This window comes from Chiloscyllium plagiosum, unplaced genomic scaffold (assembly GCF_037043375.1).
Source record: "Chiloscyllium plagiosum isolate Xiang-an unplaced genomic scaffold, Cpla_swu_hap1 HiC_scaffold_22, whole genome shotgun sequence".
Classification (NCBI taxonomy): domain Eukaryota; kingdom Metazoa; phylum Chordata; class Chondrichthyes; order Orectolobiformes; family Hemiscylliidae; genus Chiloscyllium; species Chiloscyllium plagiosum.
The window spans coordinates 70649611-70667586 of record NW_028270160.1 but is presented as its reverse complement, the minus strand read 5'-3'; the positions used below and the strand labels follow the sequence as shown (position 1 = coordinate 70667586).

General features: G+C 47.4%; 1 pseudogene; it reads right to left on the bottom strand.

Moving 5' to 3' along the window:
- Nucleotides 1-1430: 1430 nt before the first annotated feature.
- On the bottom strand, nt 1431-16397 carry LOC122546405 (beta-1,3-galactosyl-O-glycosyl-glycoprotein beta-1,6-N-acetylglucosaminyltransferase 3-like; annotated as a pseudogene).
- Between the last annotated feature and the right edge of the window lie 1579 nt (nt 16398-17976).

Here is a 17976-nt window from a genome sequence, read left to right as displayed (position 1 = left end):
CTTAAAGTCACTAGTCAATGTGAACAAATTCTGCAGACCTGTGGAGACTAACACTCATTCCCGAAGACTCACATTCTCATCTCTGACCTTTTAACAAGTTAACAACTGGGGAAATAACTAGACAAAGTCAAACCAAAAAGAAGACTAGACCAGTCCAGCAGCTTCCAAAGAAGCACTTCCACCAAGCCCAAAATCTAGTCAGAGCGAGGTCACTCATGGTTTTTGCTTTCTTTCTCACCATTCTCTGTGGTTACCTGCCCGGCAGCATTCCTCTTACTGACTGACCCATTCAATATCCATCCAGCTGTCAGTCCCTGAGCAGAACTACATCTCGGTGCTGAAGCATATGCTGTGTTCAGAGAGCAGTAATTCACCTGAATTACCTTTCCTGGCCAGATCCTAACAGCAAACATCAGTCTTTTGTCTCTCCAGTTTTTTTTTAAAAGAAGAACGAGCCACTGTTCAAAGTTCAATTCTCAATTTGGACTCCGTTCCAAACCAAAATGAGAAAAATAAAAAAAATAGTGATGGTCACAACACTGGTCTTGCAGTGTCCAGCTGTACATGCCCACTCGTGCAGTGTTCCAGTAATGCAGTGTCCACTCGTGCAGTGTTCCAGTAATGCAGTGCCCACTCGTGCAGTGTTGAGTATTATTGGTGGATGTGTCCCTGTGAGACTGGGCACAAACAACCCCATTGACCTGTGGCCAACCACTTCAACACAATGACACTTCCTGCACCACCAAATCCAAGCTATCCGACGACTGGAGGAAGAACACCTCATCTTCTGCCTTGGGACCCTCAACCACATGGCATCAACATTGACGTCACTAGTTTCCAAATCTCTCCTCTCCCCCCACCTCATTCCAGATCCAACCCTCCAAGTCGGCTCTCCCCTCTTGACCTGTCCATCTTCCTTCCTAACTATATGTTCGACCTTCCCCACCGACTAATCACAATCACACCCCCAACTGGATTTACTGAGCACCTTCCCAGCTACGTTCCCCAAAAGCCCCACCCTCACTCTATTTATCTCTCAACCCCCTTACTCCCCCACATTCCTGATGAAGGGCTTATACCTGAAACATCGGTTCTCTCCTGCTCCTTGGGTGCTGCCTGACCTGCTGTGCTTTTCCAGCACCACACATTTTGACTCTCACAGTAACTAATGTTACAGTGCTAAGTCTCACAGTGCCCAGTGTTACAGTGGATAGTATTAAGGTATCCAATCTCCACAGTGCCCAACACTATAGTGCCCAGCCTCACACTGCCTAGTGCTACAGTGGCCATGTTACAGCATGCAGTTTCACAATGCCTGGCCTCCACAGCAGCCAGTGTTATAGTATACAGTCTCACAGTGCCCAGTTTCACAGTGCCCAGTCTCTGTGTTTCCGATGTCTCACCCACCACCTTACCACCATCACCGAGGTTTACTCTGTCCCAACCTCCAACCCAGCCCCAGTTTTACCAAGTGTCCTGTTTCGGAGATATTCCTCCATGCACTGTACTGCCGTGTTGTCCATGTTGGGGTCAAACTTATTTGCAAAGAAACATCTCTGACGGACCACCCAATGTCGATCTCCTGCCCCATACACACAAACCAAGTGGCGATACCTTCCCATGCAGGGAGGGTATAGGGCACCCCTCGCAACGTCACCAGCCTCAAAGGACCACTTTACTGCCTGGCCAAGTGTCCTGGTGGCTCCTTGGGTGTACGGGATGGAGCCGGGTACATTGGGCATTCTGTGCAGGGTAGCCCACACATGCTCGTCTGGGCTGTAGGTGTCCTCCGACCACTTGAGGAAGGCCTGGATCTTGGCACTGTCAAACACATGGCTGACAAACTCTCTGGAGGCCATGAAGTAGGCGCTGCCCACGAAGATGGAGGTGCTGATTTTCGGCCGGTCTTTTCAGTTGCGCCGTCAAGACGACTTCATCGAGGGTATCATGGTGGTATTGCCAACTTTTCTAAAAGGCAAGCACAAGAGAGAGTGAGAGAGACGAGAAAGTAGAAATGATAGCTTTTCAACTTCGCCTATGGCTTTTTCCCTCCCCAACTCCTCTGCACTCTCCTTGCCCCCAGCTCCAGCAAGATCCATGCACACTCCTTCTCTCAGTTACTCACCTTACAGTGGAGAACAAGGCCATTCAGCCCCTCAGGCCTTTCTCACTCCTATTGCCTATTGCCAGTCACCTGCCTATTTCCCCATATCCCTGCCTCCCAAACCATCTCCCAATGTTCATTCGCTGAGCAAACATAAAACTTATCCTCAAGCTCTCCCAGTGGATCTGGCTCCAAAAATACACTTCAAACTGTGCCCTCTGGTCATAAAGGTTGAGAGCACCAGAAAAATAAATCCTTCAGCCCATCGTGACTGCGCTGGCAAAACAGGCTCCTTGCTACTCCAGTCTCATTTTCCAGCACTGGAAACATCACCTTTCATGCCTCACCAGTGCAATGGAGACACTTTCCTGTGGTCATCAACTCCTGGAATGGGACTTGAACACAGAGCTTTTACCTTAGAGAGAAGGACATGGTGTGCAGGGATATAGTTCTTTGAAAGTTGCATTGCAGATAGACAGGGTGGTGAAGTAGGTGTTTGATACCTTTACCTTTATTGGTCAGTGCATTGAATATAGGAGTTGGGATGAAATGTTGCAGCTGTAACAGAGATGGATAGAGCTCTGAAAGATAGTGGAATCAAGGGTTATGGGGATAAGGCAGGAATAGGATACTGATTGCGGATGATTAACCATGTTCATAATGAATGGTGGTGCTGGCTCGAAGGGCCGAATGGCCTACTCCTGCACCTATTGTCTATAAGTAGGAGTATCTTTGACTATCTCTGATATGCCTTTGCCATTAACAAGTGTGATCTATTGTCTGTAGAGGACATTGGTGAGGCCACTTTTAAAGTACTGCATACAATTCTGGTCACCCTTCGAAAGAAAGGATGTTGTTAAACTTGAGAGGGTGCAGAAAAGATTTACCAGGATGTTGCCGAGATTGGAGGGTTTGAGCTACAGTAAGAGGTTAAATAGGCTACGGCTATTTTCCCTGGAGTGTCGGATGCTGAGGGGTACCCTTACAGAAGTTCATAAAATCTGGAGGAGCATGGATAGATGTTGAAATGATCAGCCGGATGATAGTACACTTCACACAACTTCCTTTATCACATACATGCAAGAAGACTCAACCAGCCGGGTCAAAGCCCACCCTTGCCTGGAGAGTCTGAAACAGGCAGTTGCAATCACACTTTTACACACAAATCGGCGTTCCCCTTTCACGAATTACATTTTGATTCCAAGCCTTAGCAACACAACTGATCAATCAGATCCTGATCTAGGTACGTGACGTTTAGCATTAGATCATTGACCTTAAACTTCTACAACACCTGTTGAGTGTTGTTTCGGTCTTCCTGTCTTCTCACTTAACTGGAGCCAGTTTCAGTAAGCTAGCTAGCTTACGTACGTGCTTGGCTGCACTTTTCTGTTGCTGATCAGAATTGTTTAGCTGACCTCCTTTTCTGTTCTTGCCCCATTTTGATTCCTTCCACGTTGGCCGTATAGCCAAACGTCTTTTCCCGAGGGTGGGGGAGTCCAAAACTAGAAGCATAGGTATAAGGTGAGAGGGGAAAGACCTGAGGGGTTACTTTTTCATGCAATGGGTGATGTGTGCTTGGAATGAGGTGGTGGAGGCGGCTGGTACAATGACAATATTTAAAAGGCATCTAGATGTGTACATGACTAGGAATAGGTTAGAGAGATATGTGCCAAAGGCTGGCAAATGGGACTCAGTCAGATCAGGATGACTGGTCATCGCAGACTGGTTGAACTGAATGGTCATGATGTTATGACTCCGTGCTCTCTGGTTATTGAGGTTTAGAGCACCAAAATAATAAGTTGCCCTTGAGCCCATCGTGTCTGCACTGGTCAAAAAGACAAGCTCCGAGCTATTCTCATCCCATTTTGCAGCACTTGGCCCATACTCTTGAGTGTCTCACAATAGCAATGAAGACACCTTCCTATGGCCATCAGCTCCTGGAGGAGGACTTGAATCCAAAGCTCCTCCCTCAGAGTGAAGGACACCACACATTAGATTCTCTACAGTATAGAAACAGGCCATTTGGCCCAACCGGTCCACACCAATCCTCTGAAGAGCAACCCATCCACACCCATTACCTTACCCGATATTTACCCCTGACTAATGCACCTAACACTATGAGCAATTTAGCACGACAAATTCACCTAACCTGCACATCTTTGGACTGTGGCAGGAAACCAGAGTACCCGGAGGAAACCCACGCAGACGTGGGGAGAATGTGCAAACTCCACACACAGTCGCCCAAGTCTGGAATTGAACCCAGGTCTTTGGCGCTGTGAGGCAACAGTGCTAACCACTGAGCCACCGTGCCACCCCTTCCACAAGACACAAGACACTTTATTTACATTGTGTCAAAAGATATCTTTTATCCTCGGTGCTTGTGGCATCATGCATGGGAGATATGGATCCTTGGTTACCAAGGGGAGGATAGATTATCGATGGTATGCAGGAATGTAGATGGTGGAACAGGATCAAAAGGGCTAATGGCCTCCTCTTGTTCCTTGTATGTATGGGAACAGATCTCTTTTTTTTAATCCAACTTACATTGGAACTTGCCATCATCTCATACAAATGTAGTTCAGGCTTCATTTGCGTTTCAATTCCTCAGATCTCCCCACCATGCCTCTAACCCAAAATCTTACATCTGCATTCCATTGCATTTGTACAATCGGTGAACAGTGAAGTATATTTCCTTGTCTTCATTACCGAGTGCTCACCCTGTACCCATTGAATAAACCTCACCCCAATCTCCTTTGTTCCAATGGGAGCATCGTTGACCTTTCCAACTGAGCCATCCAATTTAAACCCTGGCACCATTCCGCGAAGTCACCTCTTCTCCCTGTCCTGAGGGCCCTCACATCGTTTTATAGTCACCGGAAATGACCACAACAATCCAACTGGGGCTAAACCAATTTGACATGCAGCATAACTCAACCATTTATTGGCATCAATGCCTCTATTTATTAAGCCTTCTGCTTTTCTACCCTCTTATGGCCTCCTTCATCTTCTAATGTTGATGAATGTTTATTGCCAGATCCCTCTAATCCTGCGCACTCTTTACGATTGTGCCATTACATTTCTATTACCTCTCCACATCCTTCTCCCAAAACATATCACCTTACACTCTTCTGTATTCCCCTCTGACTGGATGCCGTCTGGTCATTGTGGTGACTCTGGACAATTCACATCATCCTCACCATTTGCCAATCCTCCAGGTTTATCATTGCCCCGAATATGGGCATTTTGCCACATACTCCAAGATTGATATCACTGACATATTGAATAAAAGCAGTCGTCTATTTAGGGCTGAGATGCAGAAACATTTCTTAACTTATAGGATAGTGAAGTTATGGAATTCTGTACCACAGAAAGCTGTGGAGTTTGAGTCATTGAATATATCCAAGAATGCGATTAACAAATATTTACGTTTCAAAAGCATCAAAGGCATGGGAGAAAGTGTTAGTATGGCATTGAGATAAAGGATTAGCCAGGATCATATAGTATGGTGGGCCTCATGTCGGGCCAAATCATCTTCTCCTGCTCCGGGTCTTGATGTTTAAAATGTCCCCGCTACCCATCATTCCCACCTACCAACCTACCAACCTCTCGTCCAAAACAAAATCCATGAATCAGGGCTTGTGTTGTCAATATTGTTGTGCAGCCATTTTTATCTAGTGCCTAGTGAAACACTTCATTGAATCCAGTTCAGACAACATTCTCTGCATTCAAATTCTCAGCTACTTCATCAATGCATGATGCGAGGTTGGAGACTTATCTTTTGAAAACCTGCACTGGCTTCGCTTCATTATTTTGATCTAAGGCTGCGAATTGCAGCCATAACTACCAGCAGTCAATGTCAAGTGCATGATATAAAGTAAACTAGGATCCATGTGGTGTGAGCCTCGGAGACCCAGGTTCAAGTCGCTTCTGCTCCAGAGTTGTGCGATAACGCCTTTGAACAGTTTCATCAGTAAATGTAAGACCATTAACAAGTCGGGACAGGAGTCGGCCATTTGGTCCCTCAAGCCAGCTTCACTAGGATCATGGCTGATTCAACATTCCTCAAGTCCATGTTCTTGCCCTGTCCCCGTAACGCTTAATTCCCCAACTGAGCAAAAATCTATCCATCTGAGCCTTAAATATATACAAGGACAGCTCTCTGTGGCAAGGAATTCCAAAGATTCACAACCTTCTGAGAGAGGAAATTCCACCTCATCTCAGTCTTAAACTGGTGCCCCTTTATTCTGAGACAATACCCCCCCCCCTGGTCCTGGACTCTCCCATGAGGAGAATCATCCTTTCAGCATTTACCCATCAAGCCCCTGAATCCTGTCCATTTCAATGAGGTCACCTCTCATTCTTCTAAACTCCAGTGAGTAGAATCCTGTTTAGCCCTTTGTTTTTAAGACAATCCCTCCATAATGGGGGCAATCCCACTGAACATTTTCTCTTAACTTCCTCCAATGAAACAACATGTTTTCTTAAATAAGGTGACCAGAAGTGCTCACAGTACTCCGGATGTGCTCTCACAAGCACCTTGCACAGTTGCAGTAAGACTTCCTGACTTTTATACTCCAACCCCCCTTCAAATAAGGGCAAACATTCCACTTCAGTTCTGAAGAAAGGTCACCAGACTCAAAACATTGACTCTGTTTTCTCTCCATGAATGCTACCCGACCTGCTGAGTCTCTCCAGAAATTTCAGTTTTCATTGACTATTCCATTAGTCTTCCCAATTACCTGCTGCCCCGTGTGCAAGCTTTCCATGTTTCATTCACTAGTTGCCCCAAGTCCCTTTGTGTTGCAGCTTTCTGAAGCTTTCTCCATTTAAATAATATTCTATTCTTTTGATTTCCCTTCCAAATGAACAACTTCACATTTTCCCACATTGCACTCCATTTGCCAACATTTTTGCCAACTTAACCTATCAATATCTGTCTGTAAAGCACATAAGACAACATTTTTTACTGTAACTCGATTATACATGACAGTAATATATCAGCAAGGTTTGAGAAGGTTTGTAGCTCAGGTTGAGGTTCTAGATGTAGGTTTGCTCGCTGAGCTGGAAGGTTCACTGAAGATGTTGCCTAGTATGGTGACAAAACATCTGAAAATGAACCTTCCAGCTCAACGAGCAAACCTACATCCAGAGTAATAATTCAAGTCAACCTCAGAGTACAACGGGATCTTGATCAGATGGGCTAATAGACCGAGGAGTGCCAGATGGAGTTTAATGTCAATAAATGTGAGGTGCTCCATTTTGGTTTGGCAAATCAGGGCAGGAATAATACACTTCATGGTAATGTCTGGGGAGTGATGATGAAACAAGAGATCTTGGAGTGCAGATTCATAGTTTCTTGAAAATGGAGTCGCAGATAGACAGGGTAGTGAAGAAGGGGTTTGCTACGTTTGCCATTATTGGTCAGTGCATTGTGTGTAGGAGTTGGGAGGTCATGCTGTGGCTGAACAGGACATTGGTTTGGCAATTTCTGGAATACAGCATGCAATTCTGGTCTCCCTGCTATAGGAAGGATGTTGTGAAACTTAAAAAGGTTCAGAAAAGATTTACAAGGATGTTGCCAGAGTTGAGTGTGGAAATGCAGGAAATTGGTACGAGATGTGGAATAATTACAGACATGATGGGCTTAAGGGCATCCTTCCGCAAGAATTCTTTAATTCTGTGACTGGTGCAGAGGGAGATTAACTTCAAGGTTCATGTTATCAGGAGGGACACCAAAGCCCTTTCCTTAGCTGAGTGGTCAGAAAACTCCCTAATCTTTACTTGGCATAACCTGTCTCCACCAATATCATAGCAAAATTCAGCCATTCGTCCCTTCAAGTCTGCTCCACCATTCAAGAAGATCACTGCTCTTCTGGTTGCAATTTCAATTCCACATTTCTATCAGTTGCCCCGGGGTCCTTATCTTTTTTTAAAAAAAGGTCACCTTGCTCACCCTTTCATAACTTCATCAACTCAGCCTTCACAACTTTGTACAGAAGAGATTTACACAGTGCAACAGCTGTCTCAGGGGAAAATAATTCTGCAAGGCATTGGTGAGGTCACTTTTGGAGTATTGGGTAAATTTGTGATCGCCCTGCTGTTGGAAGGGTGTTGTTAAACTGCAGAATAGATTTACAAAGATGTTGCCTGGACTGCAGGATTTTAGTTATAAGGAGAGGCTAGATAAGTAGGACTTTTCTCACTGGAGTATTGGAGGGTAAAGGGTGACCATATAGAGGTTTATAAAATTGTGGGGGAAATCAATAAAAGTGAATAGCCCCAGGATGGGGGAGTCCAAACCCAGAGGGCATAGGTTTAAGGTGAGACCTGAGGGAGGTGCAAATACGGAGCAAGTTGCCAAAAAGAATTGTTGTAGTGGGTACAATTACAAGATTTAACAGACGACATAAATAGGACAAGTTTAGAGGGATATGGACCAAACACAGGATAATGGGACTAGTTCCAATTAGGATACCTGGTTGGCATGGATGAGTTGGACGAAAGGGTATGTTTCGGTGCTGTAGGACTCTGACGATATCTTATTCTACAGAACATCTTGTCAAACCTACAAGAGAAAGCAATGTCCCATCAACCACCTTATCATGTCCCCTCAGAGAAATTTATATATTTCAAAAAGATCTCTCAGATTTCCAAACTTAAATGTGTAAAAGCCAATTTGTTCAACCTTCCTTCATAAGATAAACCCTTCATCCCAGGAAAAAGGCAGGTGAAACTTGCTGTCAATGTAATTATTTTAAATGAGAGAAAAATGTACAGACTGATTCTGATGTGGTCTCATCAAGGCCTTGTATGGCACTCTCTCCACCCCTCAGGCCTGGAAATGGGCTCTACATTTTGAAGAAAAATGTCTGTACTAATGGACTCTGGACTAGAAAGGACTCTGTTTGTTGGTAATTAACTGTCATATAGTTTGTTGGGCTTATCACCTGCACTGTCTTGCATGTCCCTGGGTCCGGCAGGTCTTACTGTGAGCTGGGAGGCTCATGGGTCGTCCTGAAAGCTGTCACCCCGAGAGCCGGCGAGTGGGTAGGCCATCCTGTGAACCTGAAGATTGGTAGGCTGTCCCGAAAGCCGGATGGTGGGTAGGCCACCCTGATGACAGTCTCCCCGAGAGCTAGATGGTGGGTAGACCGTTCTGAGCACTGTCATCCTGAAAAGGGGTAATCGGGACGGGCTGTCCCAGAGGTGGTCGAAAGCTGTGTCAGAGCAGCCGAGAGCCAGAAAGCGCGTAGGGGCGGGCTGAGATCCAGAAGGCTTGTGGGCTGCCCTGCACGCTGTCATCCCAGGGAAGGGGACAGGCTGTCCTAGAGGTGGTCGAAAGGTGTGCCAGGATAGGCCACTGGCCAGATCGGGGTGGGTGAGAGCCCAATGGTACGTAGGGGCAGACCAAGAGCTAGAAGGTGTGCAGCCATCCTCAGCGCTGTCACCCCAGGTGGGTACTGGGGCGGACAGTCCTAGAGGTGGTCGAAAGGTGTGTCAGGGCGGACCTAGAGCCGGAAGGCGCGTAGGGGCGGGCTGCTTTAGAATGGTCGGAAGGTGGGAGGGACGGGGGTTTGCTGGCTCTGTATTGTCTGCACTTTTTAATGTAACAGGATTGTCTTAAGCATAAATGTCATTGTTGCTGTCTTTTCATATTTGAAACTGGGATTTGTGGTTTGTCCTCAATTCCCTGTAAACTGGTTGAACAGTGGGGCTTGAGGCCTAGCTTTGCTGCTCCTCTCCCTTGTAAAATTGCTGTTGTATACAGCTGTAAATGTTAACTGTTGTGCTGTAACCTCTTTTTTGTACTTGTTTAATAAAATATAAAAAAACAGGGCAATGCTCATTTTCCTTTGTAAAATTGCTACCTCTTGTCTACAGTTGTAAATGTTAACTGTTTTTGTAAACTATTTTGTAACTGTTTAATAAAATTTATAAACAGGAGATTCAGCGGTCTTCTCAATTTAGGGGACTGACTCTGTGCTAGCTGGGTCACAGTCAGTGTGTTACTGTTGGTTTCTGCTTGTTTTTTGTGTGGGGGAAACCTGATTCCTGAACTGGCTGAATTATTTAGCCAGTTTGTTAACTGGCATTCCTTTAGGGAGGACTGATTGTTAAACTCCTGATGTACATAATGTGTTTCAGGTGTAACTCAGTTCTCATTAGGCGATTGTTGTTTCACTGCCTGGTTACAGTCTGTGTGTTATTCTTTTCTTCACTTTTGAGAAAAGGACAATGTTAATTTTGTGGTAGGGCTTAGCCCTTGGACACTAGTTTTCTTTTTTTTTGTATGTGCCCTCACTGTTTTTGGTGTTTGGACTGAGCCCTTGTGGAAGACATACATTTTACCAGAGGAGCTGTTCCTGTGGGGAGGCCTAGCCCTGAGACTGGGCCTCTGAAGATTGAACATCTGTGTGTGTGTGCTGGGAGGTGAGCACTTGCTGTATCCTGGAGTTTGGGAGAAGACCTTCCCTTCAGGAGTGGACCAAAACCCCTGTGAGTTAACCACCTTTACAATGTACTGTGTTCCTGTGAGTGGGGCTGGCTCTCCAAGGATGTGCCAGGACTCCTTGGGGACTGAACACCTGTGTGCTGTGGGGTGTGCATTTGCTGTCTTTGGGAGTGGACTCTGCCCTTGGTTGTAGACCCTGTTTTTAGCAGTGGACTCTATTTCTGACAACACATGTTGTAAACTGGAGTGAACTCTGTTCCTGAGAACTCTATTTTTTTGAAGACTCTATATTTGGTCTCTGTGTACCAGAAAGGACTCTGTTTGTTCACAATTAACTCTATCGTGTTTCTTGTTAAGCTTATCACCTGCACTGTCTTGTGTGTTCCTGGGTCTGGCAGGCCTTACTGTGAGCTGGGACATTCATGGGTCGTCCTGAAAGCTGTCACCCCGAGAACCAGAGGGAGGGTAGGCCACCCTGATGCCAGTTGCCCCTAGAGCCAGTAAGTGGGTAGGACATTCTGAGCGCTGTCGTCCTGAGAAGGGGTAATCTGGATGGGCTGTCCTCGAGGTGGTCGGAAGGTGTCTCAGAGCAGCCAAGAGCCAGAAGGCGCATAGGGGCGGGCTGAGATCCGGAAGGCTTGTGGGCTACCCTGCACGCTGTCGTCCCTGGGAAGGGGACGGGCTGTCCTAGAGGTGCCGGAAGGTGTGTCGGGATAGTCCATTGGCCGGACGGTGCATTAGGGTGATGAGAGCCCAGTGGTAATTAGGGGCGGACCGAGAGCCAGAAGGTACGTAGGGGCGGGCTGCCTTAGAGCGGCTGGAAGGCGGGAGGGATTGGGGTGGGGGTGGGGGGGGGGGGGGAGACTTGCTGGCTTTTTGAGGGTCTGTATTGTATGCGCTGTTTCTTACATAAGTGGACTGTCTCATATGTATGAATGTCATTGTTACTGTTTGTAATGATTGAAACTGGGATTTGAGGTTTGTCCTCATTTCCCTGAAAACCCCGGTTGAATGTCAGGGTTTGGGGCTTGGCTTTGTCATTCCCCTCCCTTGTAAAATTGCTGTTTCTCTGTATACAGCTGTAAATGAAATTGTTTGTATAAACTGTGAATTGTTTAATAAAATAAATAAACAGGACTGTCTGTTTCCTTTCTTCCTGGTGATGGAATATAAATTGTGAGGAGCAATTATAACTGTTGTCTGCGAAAATCACAAAGCTGAATCATGAAAGAGGAAGGGGAGTGTAGGTTAAGCTAGATATGCTTGTACAAACAGTTGTAAGCATCTGTTTCCCGCTTCTGCAAAAACAAAAACCACAATCAAGAGGTCATAAGGCTCAGTGTGGACGAAGAATGAGAGGAAATGTTGCTTTAGCAAGCAAGGAAGCAGATGGCAGTGATGGAGGATATATGCTAACAATAGACCACAGAGGGATATGGTGAAATGGCCAAGCAAAACCTGTACTGTTCCGCACAAGGCCAGATAAGGTAAGAGATAAACAAGAGGAATGGGCACTGGGTTTAGAGTAGTGGGAGGAGGGAAAGAGAAATGTAATTGTATCAAGGTTTTGTACTGTGCGCCTACCTTGTAGACACCACTCTTGCAAGAGTATATCAGATGATACTGCTGCTGCAGATCTTGTCTTGGACTGAAATTATTGAAGTGAGTGGGTTCTATTTCCCTCATAAATTAAGATTTACACACTTGTTTTTCACTGCATCTGACACCTACACACATGACATGGGTACTTGGGAAAAATAAGCATGACTGCTGTCAGGTGGTAGTGGAAGAAAAATAAACAGGCATGTCAAGAGATCTGCTCACTGAGAGCTGGCTCGAGGGAAGCTGGATCAGCATATGAAGGACTCTTCGATCCTCTTGAGGAGAGGAGACTGACTTCAAAACAGCCTCAGTGTGTCTTATGTGCTGCTGTTGGTGTCTTCCTCCTGAGGAGTTTATTTTTAATTTTTTTTTCATAGTTTGTTGTGATTTGTTTTCTGGGGTTTCTTTCTGCTTATTTCTGTTAATTTGAAGCTTTGCTCAGCTGCACAGGCAGCTACTACCACCACTGCTGCTACAGTCTGGGCCTGCTCCTGCTACTGAAGCCTAGGCCTCGCCTGCACCCCTGCTGCTGCTGCCTGGGCGTACCTACACCTAGGGATGACTTCGACTGCTACTCCTGAGGCTGCTTCTGAAAAAAAAAATAAACAGGACGATCAGATGTTCTGTTCACTCTGAGCTGGCTCTGAGGAAGCTGGATCTGTGTCAAGGACTCCATGTGTAAACAAAAGGGTGAGTTGGTGACTGGATAATGGCCTCTGTGAAGTTATTCCTGATGTCGGGGTTTCCTGCTCCTTGAATGCTGCCTGACCTGCTATGCTCTTCCAACACTGTTCTAATTTTGACTGTAATCTCCAGCATGTGCAGTACCCACTTACAGTCATAGAGATGTAGAGCATGGAAACCGATCCTTCGGTCTGACCAGATATCCCGACCCAATCCAGTTCCAACTGCCAGCACCCGGCCCATATCCCTCCAAACCCTTCCTATTCATATACCCATCCAAATGCCTCTTAAATGTTGCAATTGTACCAGCCTCCACCACATCCTCTGGCAGCTCATTCCACACGCGTACCATACACTCCATGAAAATGTTGCTCCTCAGGTCTCTTTTATATCTTTTCCCTCTCATCCGAAACCTATGCCCTCTAGTTCTGGACTCCTTGACCCCAGGGAAAAGACTTTGTCAATTTATCCTATCCATGCCCCTCATAATTTTGTAAACCACTATCAGGTCACCCCTCAGCCTCCGACACTCCAGGGAAAACAGCCTCAGCCTGTTCAGCCTCCCTATAGCTCAAATCCTCCAACTCTGGCAACATCCTTGTAAATCATTTTGGAATCCTTTCAAGTTTCACAACATCTTTCCAATAGGAAGGAGACCAGAATTGCACGCAATATTACAACAGTGGCCTAACCAATGTCCTGTACAGTCGCAACATGACCTCCCAACTCCTGTACTCCATAGTCTGATCAATAAAGGAGCATATACCAAACACTGCCTTCACTATCCTATTTACCTGCGACTCCGCTTTCAAGGATGTATGAACCTGCACTCCAAGGTCTCTTTGTTCAGCAACACTCCCGAGGACCTTACCGTTAAGTGTATAAGTCCTGCTACGATTTGCTTTCCCAAAATGCAGCACCTCGCATTTATCTGAATTAAACTCCATCTGCCACTTCGCAGCCCATTGGCCCATCTGGTCCAGATCTTGTTGTAATCTGAGGTAACCCTCTTCGCTGCTCACTACACCTTTAATTTTGGTGTCATCTGTCAACTTACTAACTGTACCTCTTTTGCTCGCATCCAAACCGACTAATCGTGGACATCTACTACAAACCCACCAACTCCCACAGCTACCTGGAATACACCTCCTCCCACCCTGCCCCTGTCAAAACACTATCCCTTATTCCCAATTTCTCTGCCTCTGCTGCATCTGTTCCCAGGAGGACCAATTCCACCACAGAACATCCCAGATGGTGTCCTAGCATAAAAACTACAATTACCTCTCCCACATGGTTGACAATGCCCTCCAGTGCATCTGCTCCATTTCCTGTACCTTCACCCTTGAACCACACCCCTCCCAATGCAACAGGGACAGAACCCCTTGGTCCTCACCTTCTACCCCACCAACATCCGGATACATTGCATTATCCTCCACCACTTCTACCACTTACAAACAGACCGCACCATGAGGGACATATTTCCCTCTGCACTCCATCTGCATTTCAGAGACCATTCCCTCTGCAACTCCCCTGTCAGATCCACACCCCCCACCAACCCACCTTCCCCTCCTGGCACCTTCCCTGGCCTCTGAAAAGTGCAAAACTTGCACCCACACCTCCCCCCCCTCACCTCCGTCCAAGGCTGCAAAAGATCCTTCCACATCTGACAAATATACTTGTACCTCCACCAATGTCATCTACTGCATCCATTGCACCCAAGGTGGTGTCCTCTACGTCGGGGAGACAGAACTCTTATTTGCGGATTGTTTCAGAGAACATCAACCAACCTCACCATCCCGTGGCTGAACACTTTAACTCCCCCTCCCACCAAGGGAATGCAGGTCCAGGGCCTCCTCAATCACCAAACCCTTACGAGCTGATGCCTGGATATTCCACCTTGGAACCCTGCAGCCAGGCGGATCAATGTCGATTTCACTAGTTTCATCATTTCCCCACCCCAACTTATCGCAGTCCCCAGCCTCCAACTCAGCACCACCCTCCTGACTGGTCCATCCTCCTTCCCACCTGTCCACTCGACCTTTCACACCCCACACACACCCCTTCCGCATACCTTCATCTATCACATTCCCAGCTACCTTCCACCCCCAGCCCCACACCCATCCCGCTTCTCTCTTGGCCCCCTGGTCCACAAGCCTCATTCCTGATGAAGGGCTTATGTCCGAAACATTGATTCTTCAGATGCTGCCTGACCCGCTGTGCTTTTCCAGTGCCACACTCTTGTCTCTGATCTCCAGCATCTGTAGTCCTCACTTTCTCCTACACTCTCAACCTACCGACATTCCTGTATACTCTCGTAATCAGTTTATATCCCTCCTTATCCCAGGTCCAGCCCTCTCTTTCTACCCCATCCCTTTCACCTGACCATCTTCCCTTTCCACCCATCTGCTCCACCCCACCCACTGTCCAATCACAGCCACCTTCTCCCTGCATCCACCAATCGCCATCCCACCCACCTTTCCTCAGCCCCACACCCCCATTTATTCTGCAGCCACTTCCTCTCCCCCAGTTCTGCTGAAAGTTTCCGACCTGAAATGTCAATTGCTCTTCTATTCTGTTTTCAGCTCAACTCTCCAACTCCTCTATATTCCTTTGTACATTCTGAACCTCCCTCCATGCAATTGAACAGTTTTAACAACCCTGTCTCTCTTTGTACAGGCAGGAGTGAAGGACTGGAGAGGAGAGAGAGAGAGAGAGAGAGATGATGGAGGGAGGGAGGATGGAAAACACTTGGATGAAGAGAGGCCCAGCAGACGGGAAGGCGGTTACCTTTTTGAACCCTGGTGCAGGATCCGACTCAATCACGTTGGAGCCATTCAGAGCTCTGAGGCTGCGGACTATCTCCCGGTTGGTCTTCAGGGGGAAGTCTTGGCCACACACATTGATGAAGTACCTCCAGGGGACAGGGCTCTCCAGCAGCTCCTTCATGCAGTTGAGATCCGCCTGAACTCTGCTCCAGCCAGCATAGGTGACCCACTCCAGCTTGGCTGTGACAAAGACATTGTGGAAACACGAAGCGATGACCCGAACGGCCGCATGAAATTGACTCGGGGATTTGCGGTCCACGTGGATACAGTAGACATTCTGTGGGGCGTAAATGCTCCGTAGAAGCCTCTCGAACATCTCAATGCTCTGGTGGATGACCATGGAGTAAGCCAAGGGGAAGTGTTCCTCCTCAGGGCTCAGGGGAACAGTGATATACTTGCGGCCCCTCACAAACGATCTGCAATTTCGGGTCATGTTCAGATAATCTCCCTCAATGACGGCTTGGTGCTTGAGGGAGACAGTAATGGAGTTGAGGAGGGCCCTTTCCACCTCCTGCCTGTCCCCCTGGATGATCTGCCAGCAGGTGGAGTTCTCCTCGGCCAGGAGGAGATGTTCCTGCATTGGACTGGCGCCTGGTTTCACCAGCCTGAGGGTCAGCCGGCCCCCTCCTCTCTGGACCAGCAGCCATTGGCACAACAAGACCACACTGAGCACACACAGCGCTGATCTGAGGCACGACCAGTGGGCACAACGCTGGCTCAGCTTGGGCATAGCACTTTCCAGAGGGCAGTGTCCCCAGCCTATAGGCGATAGGCAAATGCAGAATGGATGCTCTCTGTGCTGGGCAGCACTGCCTCCACCAGGCCGTGGGGAAGGAGTGACTGCAATTTGCTGGAGAGGTCGCAGCAGTCAGTCCCCTCTCCTTGTTAGACTCTTGTCTTCCTTTGCCCCAAGATTCAACGAATGACTCGACTTTCACTCCCTCTCCCCCCGGAACTGCTCTCCCTCTGGAATTCCTTTCCCACTTTAACACCTCTCCCTCTCTCTGTGACCCCTTTGTAACCCCTCTCCCTCTAATAACCCCTATCCCTTTGTAATCCCTCTCCTCCACTAACTCATCCCTCTCCCTCAGTAACTCCTCTCTCAATCTGTAACTTCTCTCTCTCGTTCCTCTCTCTCTGTAACTTCTCTCTCTCTCTCACACACATACACACACACATTAACTCCTCTCTCTCTTTCTCTGTCCCTCAGTAACTCCTCTCCTCCCTCTCTTGGTAACTCTCTCTCTCAGTAACACCTTCCGCCCTCCTCTGGATGAAACCCAGCCAATGTTACGTTGTTTCTCTCTCGGAGTCCGGGCTCCTCTCGCTTCGTCTGCCTGCCTGGCTACAGGCGTTTCCTTCACCGGTCTCTGCTTCTCTCCGGCCGTTCCTGGACCGATGTTGCCGGGTGAAGTAAACGAGAGGATCGCGATGGTGTGCAGTCTGGATCGGAGAACCCATTACCAGAGAGAACACAGAGCCAGCCAAGCCCAATAACCCACGCCCCAGCCTGAGCTGAGATGCTCTTTCAACGATGTGGGAGGGGTAACCCTTGGATGAAGAGAGGACCAGGAGACGGGAAGGTGGTTACCTGTTTGTACTGTGACTCTTAACTGCCGTCTGGGCTATTAGGGATGGCCAATAAACACTGGCCTGGCCAACGGTGCCCCCATCCCATGAATTTATTTGAAAAAAAGTGACAATAGTAAATCAAATTAAATTAAACTTCACCACTCGTCATCTCTCTCTCTCTCTCTGATGCGAAATTGGAATTATGGTGATTTGACCGTTCATAATAAAGCTGTGAATCTGAGCACAGCAAGTTGATATGAATCAAAAAAAAAATTCCCCTGGCCGAGAGTGGCTCAGAGGTTAGCATTGCTGGAGCATAGTGCCAGGGGACCAGAGTTTGATTCCAGCCTTGGGTGGCTGTGTGGACTTTTGCATGTTGTCTGCTTGGGTAACCTTCGGGTGCTCTGATTTCAAAGATGTTCAAGTTAGGTGGATTGGCCATGCTGAATTGCCAATAATGTCCAGGGATGTGCAGGCAGTGTGGGTTACCATAGCCACACACACACACACACACACACACACACACACACAGCAGAACACTCCTGCAGGTTTAGGCAATGCTCAATCTAATGCAACATCCTGGTGGATCTCCTTTGCCCCCCCCTCCAGTACAATCACATCCTTCCTATAATGCGGTGACCAGAACTGCACACAGTATTCCAGCTGTGGTCTCACCAAAATCCTGTAAAGCTCCAACATGAGACCTCCCTGCTCATGTATTCAGTGGCTTTGACCCT